The sequence below is a fragment of the Octodon degus genome, unplaced genomic scaffold (genome assembly GCF_000260255.1).
Source record: "Octodon degus isolate 3935 unplaced genomic scaffold, OctDeg1.0 scaffold00022, whole genome shotgun sequence".
NCBI lineage: Eukaryota > Metazoa > Chordata > Mammalia > Rodentia > Octodontidae > Octodon > Octodon degus.
The window spans coordinates 18,038,323-18,046,607 of NW_004524598.1; the positions used below are offsets into that span (position 1 = coordinate 18,038,323).

The 8,285-nt window shown below is 37.2% G+C and overlaps 1 pseudogene; it reads left to right on the forward strand.

Annotated features, from left to right (window-relative positions):
• The first annotated feature begins 6,358 nt into the window (after positions 1-6,358).
• LOC105741769 lies at positions 6,359-6,748 on the forward strand (annotated as a pseudogene).
• Positions 6,749-8,285: the final 1,537 nt, after the last annotated feature.

The window sequence follows — 8,285 nt, forward strand, 5'->3', positions numbered from 1 at the left end:
ATATAAACATTTGTATATTTTATACATTTCTTTCTTGAAACCCTCAATGGAAATGGTGTAATATATTACTAACTTTTAAAGAAACACCAAAACAGACCACATTCTAGTGGATGATCTGGGATAACAGGTCGTACCATCTGGGAAATAAGTCTGAGAGCTTCTCCACAGACACAGCAGGGCTGCTTAAAAGATGGAATGCCTGGGTGGAACTGGAGGCGCTATCGGAAAGCCAAGGGGAATGATGAAATAAATAGTGATATGATGGTAATCTCAAAAAAGCGATCTCAGCTTCTCATAGCTAAGACTCTTAAAGTCATAAGAAAACAGCAAAATGTTTTCTCAAAATATATAATTGAAGCTAGCAATTATTTCTTCTCTTGTGCAAAGAGTTTTAGGCTTGAGGGCAAAATGAAAAGTGAAATATAATAAGGCATACAAGAGAAGAACAGGATTGTGCACCACGAGATAAAGCATGTTGATGTTCAAGTGCTTAATATTCTTTGTCCATAGAAAATACAGTATGAGATCCCTAGTGGATTCCAATACTATGGATCATATCCTGTGTGTACTATGCCTTTCCTATGCATACATCCTTACAATAAAGTTTAATTTGTAAACTAAACATGATAAGACATGAACCATAATAATTAAGAAGAGAACAATTATAACAACATAGTGCAATAAAAGTTATGGAAATGTGGTTTCTCTGTCACTTAAAACAATGCACTTTTATCATTTCACAAAAGGAAGAGGCAACGGCCTCTTTTTCGTATCTGAATTTCCACCCTTACTATTTTGCACTCTGGGGCATTATTAATAAACTGAGGTTTATTTGAACACAAGCATACTGATCCTCTGGCAGAGGGTTCGATAACTGATGGCTTCTAAGGGGCCAATAGGCCTGGAAGGCACACAGCAGGAACATGCTGGACGGGGAGCTGATCATGTTCAGGACAAGACAGAGTACGAGTCAAGACTCATATTATGCTATTCACTGTGGCATGTGATTTCAAATTTATAGTAGTCTTTGTTTCTGGAACTTTCTATTTAATATTTTTGGACTGTGGTTAACTACAGTAACTAAAAGCACTGAATGTGAAACCATGGGTAGGGGACCACTTCTACATTAATAAAAGGTAAAGAATATCGAAAACATGGAAAATATATGCAGCCTGAGGTCAGGAGAAGTGTCTTATAGAAAGTAGCAACTAGCTCATGCTATTAAATCCTAGAGAATGAAATTTGAATTGATAGTTATCAGCAAAATCCATGAAAAACAAGTAAGGGCAATGATTTTAAATTTTCTTAAACTACATTGCTTGGATGGAAATGCTCTTTTAGAGTTATTTGAAATTTCAGATTAATTGACTCTTTTCCACAAAATAAATAAAAACAATAGGAATTTAAAGATGCTATCCCAGCACCATATTGCACACCCCAAGTGTACTGAATCAGTGACCAAACCTGACAAGGTGGCACATGTTGGTAATCTCAAGCACCAGGGATGCTGAAACAGGAGGATCACTACTAGTCCAAGCTGCACAGTGAGACTCTGTACCAACTATACAAAAACAAATAAAAAAAAAATTCAGAAGGCTTATAAATTTTAATTTTGAAATTTTGTAAAACTTGTACTTTACAAATCTCAATTTTTGCTGAGAAGTCCAATTTTTGATGAAATAAATTTATTTCATATGAGAGTTTAAAAAATGCTTTTGCAAAAGACAAATAAATAAGTAAAGAAAAATGGTTGTCCAAAGTTTATTTCTGAGGATCCTCACTTATCACGCTCAACTTTTGTTTCCTAGTTCTATTCTTTCTAATGTACAATCATGATGTGATATAAATTGATGAATTGACAGAGAATAATTATATGTGTATTACACATGCATTGAAAATTATACAACATATAATTATTCATATCCAGATTCATCACAAAGTACATATATGTGTGTGTATATGTACATATGCAGAGCTAAATGCTAAACAATGTATGATGATACGATATGATTTTGAATAGCTATAATGACTGAAATAGTGTGATTTTGACCACTGCATTGAATGATGAGTGCAAATACTGGGGAAGACAGTCGAAAAGATATTTTTGGAAGCTCCTTAGAGCAAAACCGGATATATTAATCACATTAAAGCACACCAAGTGTGCAACCACACAGAAGCAATGTGCTGGAATGTATCTGAAGCATAAAATGAACTTTGTAAAATGAGATTTAATTCAAATTATAATGGTAAATTATTCATATTAAGGCTTTACTTGACTCTATGTTTTGGTAAATTTCATGCATGCTGTTTATATTTGCCTCGATTTTGTTACAGGACAGCGATGTGTAAGAGACTCAGTCTGAAAGAAAGTTGCAATATATATGAGAGTACTGAGAGACTGAAATGCAGAGAGTGAATGGATACTTGTCACCATAGTCAAGTAGGAGATTTAGGAATCCTGCTTCTACCAGGCTGGCTGTGGTTGAGCAGGCTTTGGAAGAACACTTCTGAGAGGTAGACTAGCCAGGAAATTCAGGGCTGGGAGGAAAGGCCGGTGACAGCAGAGGTGGCAGAGGCCGAATACACTTTTACTTGCTGCTTGCCTAGAACCTAGTTCAGGATACCATGTCTTACAGCTCACTTCCCAAACTCTGTTCCACTACTAAATGAATTTCAAATTTTTCGTTACATGTTATCAGTCAGAGTCAAAAGAAATGAGAAGATCGGATTGATAAACCCAGAAGACCCCAGAGCCTTAATCTTGCTCTGAGTCTCCTGCCACTGAAACTTCTCACATTTCTAGAGGGCTAAAAATAGGCTAAGGAATGTGCATAACTAATTTGGCATAAACAAACTGTTATTTACATCACCTTCTGGCACTCACCAAACTGTAAATTTACATATCACTAGTTGGTAATATTCCAGTTAAAGGAACAAAGACCAGATAAAGCACCTCCAGGAATATGTTGTTGCCTCTATCTCAGCTTGCCAGAATTACACTGCACAACGTATTTCCTTAGGCTCTGTTCTTTGTCCCTTGCTCCCTAGGGACAGTAGGCTTCTGGCTCATATCTACAAAATTCTCTTAAGCCTCTGGGATTTGATGAGGAATTGTTGGTGTCTTATCAACATTTATCAGTAGAGCTACTGAATGTCGTAGCTAAAAGCAACTTTAACTGTCAGTTATGTGCATTTCCTATTTTAGACGCCAACAGTAAGGCTTGGAGAGATTAAGCAAATCCTTCGAGATCACGTAACTGATTTCGGGATCTGTGGTGAACACTTCCACCTCCACCTCCACCTTGTCAGTCAAATTCTCTTCTTAACCAATTCATGTTTTCACTATAATATGAATCCTTCCTTAATCTGCATCTGAATTTTTGAAATGATCTGTCCATATTGAAGCTGAAGCAATGATTGGAAGGTGAGGCCAGTGGAGAAGGTACTTATAAATATGATACTCCTCACGCAGAAGAGCAAAGATGTCAATTTTAGCTGATTAGTTTCTACTTGCTTGATGGAACCGATGCACACACTACTAGGCATTCACATTTGTAAGCACATTTTAGAGAAAAGTGTTACGGGGACAAATACATTAAATTTATGGGGCAGCTATACTTTAAAAGCCCTAGAAATGTCTCCCATATTATTTCACCAATCAAGGGAAACAGCAAGTCTCTACAGAACTTCTACAGTAGTTGGTAACACTCAGAGCTTGTGTCTCTGCAAAAGCGTCACAGATTCACAAGCAGCTTACGTGTCTATGAAGAGGTGACAAGCAAAAAGCAAAATGTGCTGTTAGCACAGCTTGGACCACTACTCTGTCAATAAGAAAGATAAACTGGAGTCATTTGTAGGAAAATCGAGGCACTGTGAAAGTGTAATATTCAGTGAAATAAATCAGACACATATTAAATATCCTGTGGTTTTTCTTACCTGAGAGGCCTAAAGCAAAATTAAGAAACAAAATAAAAGATTTATAATAGGAGGTAGCAAAATAAATCTTTCTGCAATGGGAAGGAGCTTAAGACAGGGATGGAGGAGAGGAGAAGGGAGAGAAAGCTATTGAAAAAAAGAATTGGAGTCATGCGTGTGCACCAGCTCCACACAAGGAATGTTAACATTCCGTGCTACAAGCATATACTAACATCTTTCCCCTATGTATTTAGTACAGGGTCTGCAGGGTCCCACTACACAGATCAGACTATAGTGATCGGACTATCGGCGCATGTCACCACACCCAGTCTGCTAATAATTTGTTTTTAAAAAAATCCATAGACTCACACCTGTACTCACATGAGCTAAAGGTAAGAATAGAACTACACAGCATGCAAATTCAAACTAAAACCAATGAAGACACGTATACTTAAAAGCACTCAAGTAATAGTCAGACGTAATTTAAGCAGTGGTCTCTGCTGAGATCATTTGACATTTTCATTCCCTCCAACTCAAATCAAACATAGTGTTGTACATAGAAAGCATTTCCTCTGCTTTGAAGAGTCAGACAGGATGCCAGAGGACCACATGTAGCAGAGCTAATTGAAGGGTAGGAATGATTTAGTCATCTGTGACCAGAGGCTTTCTGTACTTTTGGGGGAGCAAACCTACTACCTCCATGGCTGAGTCAGTAAGCTCTGTGGTCAACAGTGTCTGCAGAAGCGCCTTCTCTCACAATTCACAAATGGCTCGGGGTGATGGCTCAGTGGAATAAGCCCTTCCCTGGCAAGCGCAAGGGCCTGAGTTCAATCCTTGGTTCCACCGGAAAAAAAAAGGGGGGGGTTAGTGTTGGATGATGCCTGTGTGTAGAAAGTCAAAACGAGCTGTTAGCAGTCAGTTAAGGATTCCTTTCCACTTCCTCAAAGCTTCAGATTCCATAGTGAACCTATCTTCTGCAAAAATGTAAGAGAACCAGGACAAAGAAAAGGTTTTAGTCGGATTGCTGTAAGTTGAAATGTTAGGGTTTTGTTATTACCAGACATATTTTTCCTCTGTGATGCAGACATTTTTACTAAGCTTAATTTCTTCCTTTAGTAAAAAGGTTACAAGTAAGCATCTTGTACATTTGATTAAAAAGATGACATATAACATATCTAACAAATATCCCAATGCTCAGTGGCCACGGAGGAAGTGTAGTGAAGTGTATTTGCTATCATACTGAAGATTTTATAACATTATGGACCCTAGACTCTCTGACATTATTCTGTATTCCTTTCATTAAGTTTTCATATAATTATTTAAATGGATTAAATATCTAGTATTAAAATTAAAATACTGTCTTATTTGTTCTCCTTCTCTCTAGTAAACATTGTTGAATTACTAGAATGAGATCTAAGTTTGCATGTATCACAATTGATTGCTTTAAAATATGGAAGAAGATGAGTAAGTTCAGATTGTAAGACAGTAAAATAATGGAACTAAATTATTCACAGCGATTCACTTAATTCACTTTATTTGAGAGATTTGGAATTAAATCATTAATAGGCCATAAGAGACGATAGTTCTTGCCTTTGGAAAAGTCTCCAGTTGGCTTTAAAACAAACAGAAAAATATGAGTGTGCGTTTGTGTGTGTGTGTGTGTGTGTGTGTGTGAGAGAGAGAGAGAGAGAGAGAGAGAGAGAGAGAGAGACAGAACTGTGAGAATTCTGAAAAACACAATGGCTCTTATAGTTCTTTAATTAGCAGAGAACCAAGTCATAGTATTGCAGTTTTTCTAGGCACTGTTCTGTCTTTCTGAGCAATATCAAATTTATTTAATATATCAATAATATATCATGAGTTAAAAGTATTTATTCTGCTAAAGCACCTTGGTACCCTTTCTCAAAGTGATCCAACCTATAAAAGCAAACTCAGGAAAGTTGTAAAATTTAAAACAGTTCTAAACTATTTTCCAAATAGCATTCTCTGATATTACTATACCATTAAAGTTTTGTCTTTTTTTTTTTTTTAAATACTGAGAATCAAACAGCACCTTGTACTGGCCAGGGAGGTGCTTGTGCTATTGAGCTACATCTCCAGCCTACACCATTAATGGTTTATCCCACAGTATTTATGCATTCCATTCTTCTCATGAAGAGCAATACACCATTTGATTGTAGCAGGTAAATTGATACAGCAAATAGTTTAAAAATTGAAAGCAATTTATTTCAGAAATACTTTATCAAAACTTTTAATTCCATCATGTTCTAATTTAAACACCAGAAAGACATACAACTTAAAGTGTCTTGATAGTCTCATATAATTTATCTGTCTTTCTGTTTTGTGTAAAGAGAAAACTGTATGCATTTTTTATTATAAAAATATCTACCCTGGTTTCCGTCACCCTCTTTCTCCCCAACCAGGCGACCGAGCGGCAGACGCAGATATGCAGATCTTGGTGAAGACCCTGACAGGCAAGACCATCACCCTCAAGGTTGAGCCCAGTGACACCATCGAGAATGTCAAAGCCAAAATCCAAGACAAGGAGGGCATCCCACCTGACCAGCAGCATCTGATATTTGCTGGCAAACAACTGGCGGATGGTCGGACCCTCTCTGACTACAACATCCAAAAAGAGTCCACCCTTCACCTGGTGCTTCACCTGTGAGGTGGGATCATTGAGCCATCCCTGCGCCAGCTTGCCCAGAAGTACAACTATGACAAGATGATCTGCCGCAAGTGTTATGCCCGCCTGCACCCCCGTGCTGTCAACTGCCACAAGAAGAAGTGTGGCCACACCAACAACTTGAGCCAGAAGAAGAAGACCAAATAAAGCTCAGCCAGCCCCTCATCCACAATGACACCACCTGCCCAACGTCTGCAGCCTTGGGGCCTGAATAAAGTTTCCCTCCCTTGACTAGAGCAAATCAATCAGTCAATCAATCAATCAATCTACCCTTTCATAGTAAGCTTTTTTTTCTTCTAAACCAATTCAACTGACATATACACACTGGAAATCAACATTTCTGCTCTGTACCTTAGACATCTTTTGGATATGACATCTTCTGGATATTATTTTTTTATAACCTCAAAAGTAGAGAATCATCTTTATTCTCTTTTGTACTGAAATAGCCTCTGAACACGCAAGCTCTCTAATGGAATATCCAGGCATGACTACTTCCAACAATTACTCGGTAAAAAACCTTTTTCATTAAAAAATGTTACTGTTCAGCAAAGGAAAAATAATTAAGGTTGATTCTTACATGCTTACCTCAAAACATAATTGCTTTGGTTTGAATATTAATTAAAATATAATTTCCTGAAATGTAAATTCATATAGTCCCACAATACACTTGTGAAATCTACTGCCTACATAGTGTGAGAAACAAAAAGTGTGTGTGTTCCAAATGTCAAAACCCTATCGCAGGGTTGGCCAAATAGCTCAGTGGATTAAAGCACACGCAAGCAGGCTCAGGGGTCGGGGGTCGATCCCTGGGCCTGTCGAGCTGGCCCCACCCCTGGGGCATGCTGAGATGGCAATTGAGACTGGGCATGGTGGCATGGTATGCCTGTAATCCCAGCTCTTGGGAGGCTGAAAACAGGAGGATCACTAGGTGTCCAATCTGTGTAATGAGACCTTGTACACCCTTACTAAATATATAAAAATAAATAATAAATAAATAAACTATGGGATTCCAAGACAAAGTAAAACATTTTGGAGTTTCTGTTCACTATAAAAGAATTTCTTATGGAATAAATACAACTTAGCTGAGGTGTATGTTTTATAAGTTAATAACTCTTGTATCACCCTCTGATTGATCAACTATGCTAGAAACACTCATTGCACATCTTTCTTACCCAAGATTACAAGTAGCTTTTAAATACAATTATGGTGACACATATCTGGTGCTAGTAATTTTTAGAAACATATTTGCTTCTAAAAGTCTGAACTACACAATTCCTATAGCAGAAAAATACTTTCCTCCAAAGAAAAGTGATCAAATTGCTGGGGAAAAAAGTGAGAAAGGAATATGTAAAAAGGTAAAACAAATATGCAGAATGGAAATTAAACACCTACCTCTCCATCTCTTGCAAAACATTTTGTAGCTCTTTTTGTATGTTCCTATGTTTTATATATTTATAGGTTACCCAAGTCCTTTGCCTCTACTGTCCACACATTCCTCATCTCAGTGTACAGCATAATGTATAAGGTGTAGAAGTTTGATGGTAAATATTTCTTAATCAACCAAGTGACTGTATGTTTTCCTCTCAGGCTTAGGGTTTTGGTTTTATTCAGAAGCAAAATTATGCAAATTTTGTCCAAACAGAAAGTTACATCATAGGATCACAAAATTTTGGAACTGAAAATA